This window comes from Lagopus muta, chromosome 22, assembly GCF_023343835.1.
Source record: "Lagopus muta isolate bLagMut1 chromosome 22, bLagMut1 primary, whole genome shotgun sequence".
NCBI lineage: Eukaryota > Metazoa > Chordata > Aves > Galliformes > Phasianidae > Lagopus > Lagopus muta.
In genome coordinates this window covers 2,388,248-2,399,745 of record NC_064454.1, presented here as the reverse complement: position 1 = coordinate 2,399,745, position 11,498 = coordinate 2,388,248, and the positions used below count along the sequence as shown (strand labels likewise).

Below are 11,498 nucleotides of genomic sequence, written 5' to 3'. Positions count from 1 at the left end.
GTAAGCAGCATCTCCCATCCTCCTTCCATGCCTCAGTTTCCCCCCACATCAAGACATGCAGATTCAGGGGGTTTGGCTGCAAAAGCACTTGTGATCACTTCTATCCTCCCGGAGGAAGGAGGATGGATGGGCACAGTGGGACCATGCCAGCAGCAAAGCCCGTGGATGAAAGCAGCTCTGCCCACCTCCTTGCTCTCTCCTCCCTGTGCTGTAAACGCTTTGCAGTCCGGGTGCGAGCTCAGAGTGGAAAAGCCCATATTTTCAGAACGGCGATGATTGAAGTAAATCTGTTGCTTTGAAAGGAGGGGCAGAGGGCAAAATAAAAGTTATTTCTTTCCTTCCACCTCTCGCCCTTGAGTGGGAGCTGATAAAAATCCAAAGGCAGGTCTCTGCTCCGCCAGGAAATCAGACTCCACTCCGCCTTTGCCTCAGAGCCGTGCGGATAAAATATTAAGCAGCGGGGCTGGAGCGGGTACAGCAGGCATAATCAGATGAGTAGTTAAAGGTCTGGCATCCTTTGGGGACACGTGTGATTGATCAGCCCTTGCAAAAATAAATAACCCGGCTCTTCAGATCTATGTAGCAATTTTAAATTTTTAATAAATCTGTATGTATGGTGAAGGATAAGTCGTCACCCTGCGCTCCGTGCCTGTGATTGTGGGTGAATTCATCATACTCTTTCTTTCAAAGGACTCCAGATCCCGCTGATAGACAGCAGTGGCAGCGTTTAGAATTCTTGTCCCATCTTTATCTCTCTAAGGTGTGATAGGAGTCGGGCTGGGGACCAGCCGTGCTTGGGATGCTCTGACAGCAAGCAGGGAGTGGGGGGGGAACCCAAAACACAGCCCTGCTGCATTTGCTGACCCCTGGTTTGCAGCAGGAGGACCTGAAAGGTGGTTGGTAACAAGGCAGGCAGCAATGGGATAACGCCACAGCCTGGTGGGCACGGGGGAATTGTGGCAGCAGGCAGATGGCACCTGCAAACTAATGAGGGCAGGGTGCTTCTCCGTGCTTGGCGCGGGGCTCCTGCCTCGGTCTGGAGGCAGAGGGGAGGGGAGCGGGCACAGAGGTGCTCCAGGTGTGGGGAGGTGTCCAAAGTTTGGGCTCCGGCAGAGCTCTGCTGCACGCTAAGCCACAAGCAGCTGCAGCAGCGCAGCTCCCGGCCGGAAGGACTCGCTCATCCGCTTCCAACTTTCGCTAACTGAAGCTGACCTGAACAGGACTCCAGCCCGGCAGAGGGAACCGCAGGGCGCGGAGCGCAGCGCGAGCAGAGCGGACACCCGCGGTGTGCGGGACGCTGCTGCGGGAGGAGCCGAGCGGCAAAGATGGATTTTAGGCGCCCTGTTCCTCGCAGATAACGCTCCTCCTTTAGCAGCTCTGCTTTCCTCAGCGCTCGAGCTGCCTCAGGCTGCAGCCCGCTTCTGCAAACAGATTCTGCTGCTGCTGCCGCCTGCCTGCAAAGCGCAGCCCACGTTGCATTCCGGGACACGGGTTTGCAACATGCAAGACCTCTTAGCAGCAGAACCCGGCGCTCACCCCTTCCCCCTTCAGCCGGGCTGTTGCAAAGCTCCACTGGGCGGTTAATTTCGTTAATCACCCCCCAGCTGACTGCACGCGCCAGGTGTGCAGCACAGCTCCACACACATTGAGGACCGCCTGCAGCACGCGGCCCTTGGGTTCTGCCTACGTGCACTGATTGGTCGGCCCACAGGTGTTAATTAATGCCCGGCTCTTAAATGAGCGGGGCTGCACCCGGTGGGGGCTTTTTGAGCTGCGTGTCGATGGGAGTTCGAAGTTTTGCTGCTGGGAGAGGCAAAGGAGCTCAAATGGATTGGGAGTTAAAGGGAGAAGCTGCTGCTGGAGCGATGGGAAACCCAGTCTTGTGTAAAGATGAGTGATTTCCAGGTAATGTGGTGTTTTTTTTCCTCCTGTTTTTGGGCGTTTTTGTGCTTTTGGAAGCTGCTGCCCCCCCTTCCCCCCCTCATGAAGGTGAGGAAAATGGCGGTCGTCTCCTCAACCCTCTTTGCATCCCTCCTGATTGGGAGTGTTGGTTACAGCTGCCTTCATCTCCCAGTTCCTTTGGCATTCTTTGCTGTTTTCCCCCTTTTCTTCTTCTTCTTTTTTTATGTGTTTAAAAACAAACAAACAAAAATAAGCAACAAAACAAGCTTTTGGGAATGAGGCAAGGGAGAAAAGCCCAGCTCATATCTAAGTTGCTCAAGGAGGCTGTGGATGCCCCATCCCTGCAGGCATTCAAGGCCAGGCTGGTTGTGGCTCTGGGCAGCCTGGGCTGCTGGTTGGTGACCTGCACACAGCAGGGGGTTGGAGCTGGATGAGCATCGTGCTCCTTTGCAACCCAGGCCATTCTGTGATTCAATGATTTCTAAGCTTTCCCTGTTGGAAGGGAAAGTGTGGAATGCAACAAATTAACCAGGAAAAAAAAAAACACCCAAGGAATTGGAGTGAAAAATGGGCTGGGGGGAACAAAACCCGGTGAGAAAGGCAGGCTGGTGCTGGAGCCCAGCAGGCAATAGAGGCGTAGTGTGGTGGTGAAATAATTGTGCCCCTTCAGCTGACGTCCAGCTCTGCTTTCTGCCTTGCTAACCCAAGCCTGCCATCCTCTGTTAGCTCTTGCAATATTTTATCTGCCAGCTCTGACTCTATTTCAGTGACGATGGTGAGGACTTGATTAATTAGAAGAGATCTCTTTTAGCCAACCAGCCCGGCTCTGTGGGGGGAAGGCTGGGAACTATTTAAAGGGATGAAGATGTAGTGCAGCAGCTGCCACCTCTCTCTCTGGTTCTGTGCTCACTCACCTATCTGCAAATCCATCTCCTTTTGCCCTCTGCCTGTAAATCCCAGCGATCGCTGCTGCAGAGAAATAAAAGTGGGGTGGGCTGCCATGGCAGGGCGTGGGTTGGGTGGTTGATGAAAGCCAGTGGGAATGGGTTTGGGGCGATGTAAAACTCACCTGCACGCTCCTCTTGTTGATTATAACACTGCCCAGGGAGGCATGGATTGGGGGCTGTGGGTCTCCAGGACAAACCCAGCAGTGTGGGCAGGTAGCAGGAGCATCCTCCCCGTGTTTCTCGGCTCATTACGGCCCAGCTTTGCCTTCCAGTGACACAGGTAATGAATCCTCTGCAGGGTGCCTGCTGGCTTTAATAAGCTGGAATGAACCGAGGGGGAGAATTAACCTGGCAGGATTAGCTTGCTCTGCGGCGGGATGCTGGGAATGGCTCCTCCTGTGCCGTGCAGGGAATTTTAACACTTCTGCTTCAGAAAGCACCGAGCACCTGCTGGGCTGGGCACCAGCATGCAGGGCAGCAGCACCCTGCTCTGGTGGCTTAGGATGCTGTGTGGACCTGCTTGGGAGGTGCACGGGCAGCATGTAGGGCTGGTTTTGGCTTGGGCTCCTGAAGCCTGGTTTAACACAGCACTCAAATGCAGAGCTAGAGAACCTGGTGCCTGGAAACCCTGCAATTATGGTGCATTTGGTTGGGTATTTTGGCTTTTTGTTGTCAGCAAATGGCTTAGTAATGCAGACCCCTGAGTGTTTAATGCCCTAACAGCCAGTGGGATGCTCTGCTTCTGTGAGCTGCAGTGGGGCTGCAGCTGTGCCAGAGCTCCCAGTGCTGCTGCTGCATAACACTGACCCCCAGCCCAGGCTCTTTGGGGTCACCCCATTGTGCCATGCACAGTGTGTGCAGCCCACCAGCCCAGGGAATTGGTCCATTGCACTGCCTGGTGCTGCTGGGAGGAGGTGGGTGCACAGGAACCTTGCTTTTTGCTTTGCTTCCCACCCGTGCACAGGAGACCTCGCTCCACGTGTGCATGGTGCATGCATACTAATGTGCCCTGCATGCAGCTCCTTGGCAGAGCCTTTAAAAACAGGCATGGGTTTTTGAGAAATCCTTGATGGCACTGCTTGTAATTATAATGTAATCGGTGTAATTGAGTGCCTGGGGCCCATCTTTGGGGCTGATTTGCATGTTCATAGCATTACGTGGGGTTAGACCCCACCTTCCCCTGCCTGCATTTGTGTGGCTTTTAGGGTCTGGGGTTTTGGGGTCCCTTCCTCCTGGTGGGAGCAGATGGGGAGGGAAATGAGGTTTGTGAATTCCTTGTGGCCTTGTTGAAGAGCCACCACAGCTTTCCATTATTGATAACACCCAGGCTCTAATGAGCTCCCAGTCTGGATTAGCAAATCATTTGCAAGCTGATCTGGATTTCCATGGAACATGGCTGCTCCTCTGAGGGATGTGCAGGCTTTGGGCTGCTGCTGCTCATCCAGGGTGTGATATCCATCCATCTGACGCAGGGCTCCAGCATCAGCCCTGGGTTTCCTGCTCCATTCCCCTGGCTTGGGTTCCTGGCAGCAGGACACATCTATTAACACATCTATTGTTTTAATTGCCATACAGCAGCTCTGGGAGCTGCTCTGTGTGCAGCGCTGCTGATAGGCACGGTCCTGCTCCGCTCCTTTGCAGAAGGAGAAAAGCAATCCCAGGAAATTAGGGCTGGACGATGCTGTTAAATCCTCTGGGGATTTGGGAGGATATTGTTTGTGCTTCTTGAATCATGACTTTTGATGTGTAATAATATATCGTGCAGTTCTTGATGGCCAATATCGCATTTACTTTAAATGATGTAATCAGCCCTCAGCGTCTCAGTTGATTTAGTCAATTAAGTTTTTAACCTCATGTCTTCAATCTCATCTGTGAGTAATTTAAATGTGGTGATTTTAATGAAAGTACATCTACCTGTTCATTTATCCAGACGTATCGTTGCCCTTTAGGTCTTCTTGTGTTATAGGGACCGGTGATGCTTTTTCTCTTCTGCCTGCAAATGTTTGCCAGCACTGAGGGGACAATGCATTGATTGGCATTGGGCAGTTGGAGCTTTTCCTCAGTGCAATCCAGATGTAACAGATGCAGTGATATCCAAATGGAAGTGACTTTCAGAGGGGCAGGAGGCTTGTGGGGCTGTGTTTAATCCTGAGAGGACGTCATAGAAGCATAGAATGGCTTGGGTTGAAAGGGATCATTGAGTTCCAACCCCTGTGCTGCAGTAGAGATGGCAGTAATTACCTCCCCAAAGCCAATGCAGGCACGGCACCCGTTGGCCATTCATGCAACACTGCAGGTTTTTGCCTTGTGGCTGCAGAAAGGCTGAGTGGGGAGCCTGCCCTGGTTGGGATTGGGTTCACCCCACACCCAGCTGTGCTGCTGTTACCTGAGCTTGGGGCTTGCAAAGCAGCCACGTCCCTATGGGAGCAGTGCTGGGTATCCCAGCCCCATCTCTTCCCCAGCAGGGTGGGTTGGAAGGTGTCCCTGGAGGAACCCCAGAGCCCTGCCCTGCTCGCTGCTTATAGCTCACACTAAATTCAAACTGAGAAAATGCAGCTGATGTTTTCTAGCCTCCGTTGGCGTTGCTAAGAGAAATCAAGATAAATGACCTGGGGCTCTTTGCTGCCTGGCTCTGCCTGCTCCCAGCCACTGGATGGGATTTCTCAGCCCCCCAGCACAGGGATGCTGTGTGTGGGCTCAGGGCTGTGCCTGCTCTGCAGAGCGCTGACGGATCCCATGGGAACATCTGTGGTGCAGTTATTGGAAACCAAACCTGGGAATGCTGTCATTGGCTTTTTGTTCCTGTCTCATAGCTGACATTCTTAAAATACATTTTCTTTTGCTTTTTGAAATGAAAATGCTTAGAAGGGGCATTATACAGTGTTTTCTTGCAGAAGGCAACCTCCCCCCCCCAACCTGCCACCCAAAAATACTTATTTTTAAAATTTAGAGTGGAAAATGTGAACAGTTTTTGATAAAAGCATTTCTATTCATGAGCAGTAGCTCGCAGAGATTTGCAAGAAATAAATAGGTTTTGGCAGCATCAAACAAGGGGATGGGGAAGGTTTGGAACTTGATTTGGTGTCGTTTCACATGGAGTTTTAGAACAAATTCACCAAGAGAAGTGTAAGGGATGTGTTGCTGTCAATCCCAAGACCAAACCTTGTGATGCTGGCGAGAGCTGCAACGCTTGCCTGCTAATTGCCTTCTGATTGTCTTTTGCAATGCTTTGCTCCTTGGAGATCTATCTCCATTTTGCCCTAGCACATGCTTGCCACTTGCTGGGCGCATTGGAGAGCTGGCCTTGAACTCCTTCCAGATTATTAGCAGGTGAAGGTCACTGTGCAGTGTCTCATTGGAAAGTCGATTTCTCCTGGCTTTTCAATAAATGCATCACCTCATTATCCTTAACGAACTCCGTGCATGCCATAAAGCAGAGAGATGTGGTGACACTGCGTGAAGCTGGTTTTGCAGCAGTGTTTGTCTCATCACTAATGACCATCTCCTCCTGGTGTGGGACGGGGACCCTGGGCAGGAGAGCTGATGCTCCCTGCTGTAAGACCTCACCTGGTCTGGGTGCTCCATCATGTATAGATGAGTGGTTTGAATGAATCCCCAGTGCCCACTCAGAGATGCTCTCATCTCAGTGTGTTTTCAGGCTGGTGCTGGCTCTGGCTCTGTCCTGCCCTCGTTCTTGCAGGCGTGGGTCTCCTGATGCTTATTTGGGGCTTCTGCTGCTCCTACCACAGGTGCCATAGATCTGCAGACGTTGGGGAGCAGTAGGAACCCTACGTGGATGTTCAACCTGCTCATGAGGAGACAGCACGTGCTGTGGGGGCTTTGTTTCCAGCTGGGAATTGCTTGGAGCCCGCTCATCCCCCACGTGTACCTAAACACATAAGGGAGAGCAGAGAATTGCCTGTGCCATTTTCTTCTAAGCAAGGATTCAGCTGTGGCTCTGAAAACAGAATTAGAGGTAGGGTTTAATCATACAAGCTCTGGAAATAGGGTAGATTAAATCTTTTTAAGGAGGGTGGCTAAGCACTTTATTTGCTGTGCAGGAATCTTCAGGGGGTCAGAGACCAGAGAACTAGATTTAAAGCTTTTAAATTCCTTTTTTTTTTTTTTTTAAATGTCCTTTCACAATGCGCAGTTGGAAAAGCTTTAAAGTTACGATTAAAAAGACAGAAGGATGGATGGAATGGAGACACTTGTTGAAAAATAGACATTAATAATGTGTTGAGTTATAATCCTGAAAGCGTGGTTTTTGCTCTTGGGATGGAGTTTTTTGGGTGGGGAGGACCTTCTGGTGGCTCTGTGCCTTGTGTTTTTGGCAGTGCTGGGTGCTGTGCTCCCCTCATTTCAGGGGACCCAGGGCAAGGTTGGCCTCTGTGGATCAGGGCTTTGTTCTTACAGCCCAGTCCTCCCCATGCTTTACCAGTGGGGTTGTTCCCATTTGGTTGCCCCAAATGCAGCCTGTTCAAGGACATTGCTTTGATCCCACACTGTCTGCACTGGGAGTTCTTAATGCTCTTAAAAAGTTTTGTGCAGCCTCATGTATCCCCAGGTGACCCCTCTGCACCCCCCTCCAGCTGCACAGCATCCTCTCCTGCCCACCCCATTTCCAGAGCCCAATTCCACCGAGCAAATGAGGCAGAGCATCTGATCCCTCCTCTTGGTCTGCCAGTGAATTAGCACTCCATTAACTTAACGAGAGCTCTCCCAGCCACCCTGCATGCTGCCAGCCAGGGAGTGGGAGTGTGGTTCTTCCAAAGGGTTTTGGGGCTGTTGAGGCTTTGCACTGCTGGGTGGCTCTGTGTTGGTGTTGGGCACAAAAAGGAGGGATGCTGGGGGTGCTAAGAGCTGTGATTCTGGGGGTGCTGTGATGTTCACAGAGGTGACACAGAGCTCGGTGTTATTGCCCTGTACGAGGGGACTGAGCAGGGCACAGTGTCCATCTGAGGGCTGTGCCTTCTGCATGGCAGACCCCCAGCAGAGCCTGCTCCCTGCCAAGCCTTTGTTTGTTGATAGAGGTAAATGTGCAATTTCATGGTTTGATTACAACGAATTTAGCTGACAAAGTTCGTGAGCTGTTAGGAGGAGGTGAGAGGAGGGGGCTGACATGAGGAGGACACGTAAGTGAGCTGCTGCTTGATGGTGTGAGGTGTGTCTGCAGGGAGCTCAGGGTTTGGGGTGGTGTGGGGCTCAGGGAGGGGTGCAGAGGGAGACTTGCATCCTGTGGTGGCACTGCACATACTGTGAGCTGCTAGCTAGGCTGGAAGTCTTCTCAGATGGCTTCTAGAGCCATTGGTTGTTACATGGAAATACTTCCAGGGTTGGAGCCCAGATGCTGCAGTGGCAGACACTTTGAAACAGTGCCATCTGGGTGCTTTGCTTGAGCCTCTTGCTTTGCTGTACGAGCTGGTTTTTCTTCTGTTATTGATGTTTCCATGGGTGTGGGGACTGACTTGAGAGCAGCTCCTCTGCAGCCCCCTGCTCCCAGGTTGGGCCCAGCTCTCCCAGCAGAGGCTTTGCTCCTCCAGCAGCCCAACTGCTGATGCGCTGCAGTGGAAACCAAAAGGCAAAGTGTCAGGAATGATCTAAACAAATATTAGCCAATTAATATTACATGCAGGGGAGCTTAGGGGGGAGGAGGAAGGGGAGATCTTGCTGGAGGATGCGCAGCCGTGAGCTACCTGTCTTGCATGGCAATGGCTGAGAGCCCCAGGTGGCACAAGCAGGAGCCAGCAGCGTGCTTGGAAACAGCAGTGTGGGTGTGAGCACCCTGCATGGCTTGGGTTAACTTTCCTAGACCAGACTGATGTATTTCCAGCTTGGAAAATGCTGTTGGACTTCACTCATTTTGTTGGGTTTTCTTTTTGGTGTTGCTCAAAGGAAAAAAAAAAAGCCCAACCTCTCAGCATCAGTCACTGAGCAGTCTGTTGCTATGCATGGTTGTGGATTCAGGCCATAAATACCAAATGGCTCCTCTTCCCTGAGGAAGGCAGTGCTGATAGGAAAATGGGCTCTGCAGGGTGTGGGACCTCGAGGTCTGATGCCATTTATGCCTTTTCTTAATGGATGTGGTAAATGAAAATGAAAACTGGGGGGTGATGGAAGCTGAACGGTAGGCAGTGAGGTCTCACCAGGGTCTCAGATGCCAAAACTCATAAGGGGAGGGGCTCCAGGAAGACATGCAGGGCATCAATCTCATTCTGATGATCTCTCTGTGAAGAAATCCTGTAGCTGCTGTCTGTGTTTGTTTAGCATTGCCTTTGGGTGGTAATTAGCACCCTCTGATGGGGAAATAGAGACTTTGAACTTTTTTGTTACTCTCCCCATGGGCCAGCATGGCAGGAGGAGCCGCTCCAGCTGTCAGATCTCTGCTCTGGAGGAAGCTGCAGGCATGGGGTGGAGATGACAGCTCGTTACAAGTCCAACTGTTAAATAAATAAACAAAACAGCTCTCACCCTCAATTCTGTGGGTGAAAAAGTGGTTGCAGAGGAGGCTTAATTAAGTGTGAGAAACACGGCTCCCCAGCAGCCTGCTTCCTCTGCTGCTGATGCCAGCTGAGTGGCCAATCTTCCACTTAGCTAATGTGTGGCCGTGGTGCTTTTGAGGCAATAGATCTTTGCATCCATCTGATTGCATCAGAGCATGAGGAGTGCAAAAGGGAAAGCAGAAATCAGCTGTCTTGGTAATGAATCCCAGGCTTGAAGTGTCTTCTGGAAACGTGGGAGGAAAGAAAACCCAGGGAGGGAGGGAAACTTGAAGGTGTGTTGGGAGACTGGGGGCAAGGCTAGGAGATGAGACCACCAACAGCCAGCACTGCGCTGTACTCCATCCAGTATCCAAATTTCAGTCTTCTAAGAGGATTATCAGGTGCCTGTTTGAATTACCCTGACATGAACAGTCAGTCAGAAAATGTACATTCATTTGAAAGGTCAAGTACATCTGATTCCTGCATTTGGTATGCTGGGGCTTATCCTTTCAACTCGGCCTTCCTTAATGAGATTCTTGTTTCAAAGCGTGGCTCTGGGTTTGACGAAGTCAAGTGTGGCATGGATGGTTTTTGTTAACGTGTTTACCCTTTCATCTGGCTGTCCTTTGGAAGCAGGCTTTGCTCTCTGCTGGTCAATAGGGATGGGCAGGACTGAACCTTTTGCAGGAGGAGAGATGGAGATGCGAGAGCGGAGCCGCGCTCTGTTGAGGATGTAGATTTGCGTGTGTAAGTGGATGTGACAAATGCATGCTGATGGAGAGGAGGCTGGATGCTCTGGGACACAACAGGGGTGCACGGCTCCCTCGGAATCCACGTTGAGTTTGGCCTGCAATAGCGTTTCTTGATTAAATTAACGTGTATTGATATTTCTCCTGTTGTTTTGACTTCACAGGCTGTTTGAATTCAGTCTTGTCACAACAAAATACAAAGGAGGTTGCTCGGAGATTGATTTTATTTTTTTTTTCCCCCTTTTAATCCTGTCTTTGAAGAAGAGTGCTTTAAAATTTTATTTCTTTACTTCCAGGTTGACAGCCGGGGAAAGGCTGCAAATGTTAAAAGTGTTACGCAAATAATTATGCTAAAATGGCGAGCATACATTACGGAGGAAGATGCTTGTTGATTGTAAAGTACGAATCAATTTTCTGCGTCACAAAATTACCGTCATCGGAGCCGGCTTTGCTGATTTATTCCCTCAGCTGATGGGTTTGTGGCTGCAGCCTGCTTCCCCCGGAGAGGTTTTTGATGGGTGAAGCTTTGCTTTCCCCTTTGTTGTCGCTCCCCTCATTGCCCCCCCCCCCCTGCACCGTTCTTAAAACGGAGCCTTGCGTTTGCACGCCGCATCCCAAAACGCTCTGCCAAGTTAAATAATGTAGTCACAAAACCAAATATTGAATGATGACTGAGGGAAGGATTAAGGGAGGCAGCTGAGCAACAGAAGAGAGATCCTCGAGTGTTTTGAGCACAGGATGGGGATGCGCTGTGCTGGGGGAGCCCCCAGGGCCACATCCCTATGGATGAGGGTATGAGATGTCAACCTGCTCCCATCCTATCTTTATCAACCCCAATCCTAGGCTTGCCTGGAGGTCTTCCCTCCGAACCAAAACGGCAGCAGAAGGAATGCTGAGCACGTTTTCCAGTCTGGCTTTAACCTGTTGGGCGCAGTGACCAGATGGTGGGTGGTTGTCCAATGCTCATACAGGGAGAAGTAGATGTGTGGAATGAGGGCTCTCGATGTAGCACAAAAACTGATGTAAATGGCTTTTGTATAGCTAGAAGAAAATCTACGATTCCACTAAATCTAAGAGCTGGAAGCTCAACAGGCAAGCCATGAATTCAGGAGATGCCTTTGCTGTGATAAATTCAGAATAGTGGTAGGGAAAGAAGCATCGCTCATCAGGGAAGGTGATGGGACCTTCTTTTATTCTGGTTGGTCTGGAGCAGTTTGAAATGTTATTTAGGATGAATTCCAAGGTGATGATTTACATGGCAGGTGACACTAGAAAGCAAATTATTCTAGGAAGAGGCATGAGATGGGATGTATTTACTGCCTGTCTGGGCAAATTATCCGCTCTCAGATGTCAGCCATGTGTTTGTGTAGAAAATGCCTATGTCTGAAATAGCATATAAAGTGGATGCCCGAAATAAC

At 50.7% G+C, this 11,498-nt stretch overlaps 1 protein-coding gene across 1 annotated transcript in view; it reads left to right on the top strand.

The window, feature by feature from the left end:
- The first annotated feature begins 1,774 nt into the window (after positions 1–1,774).
- LOC125703581 (opioid-binding protein/cell adhesion molecule homolog) overlaps positions 1,775–11,498 on the top strand; it is a 290,009-nt gene continuing 280,285 nt past the window's right edge. The window contains exon 1 of the mRNA XM_048968245.1: positions 1,775–1,905. The gene's annotated coding sequence lies outside the window, so the exon portion shown is untranslated. The remainder of the gene's footprint in view (positions 1,906–11,498) is intronic.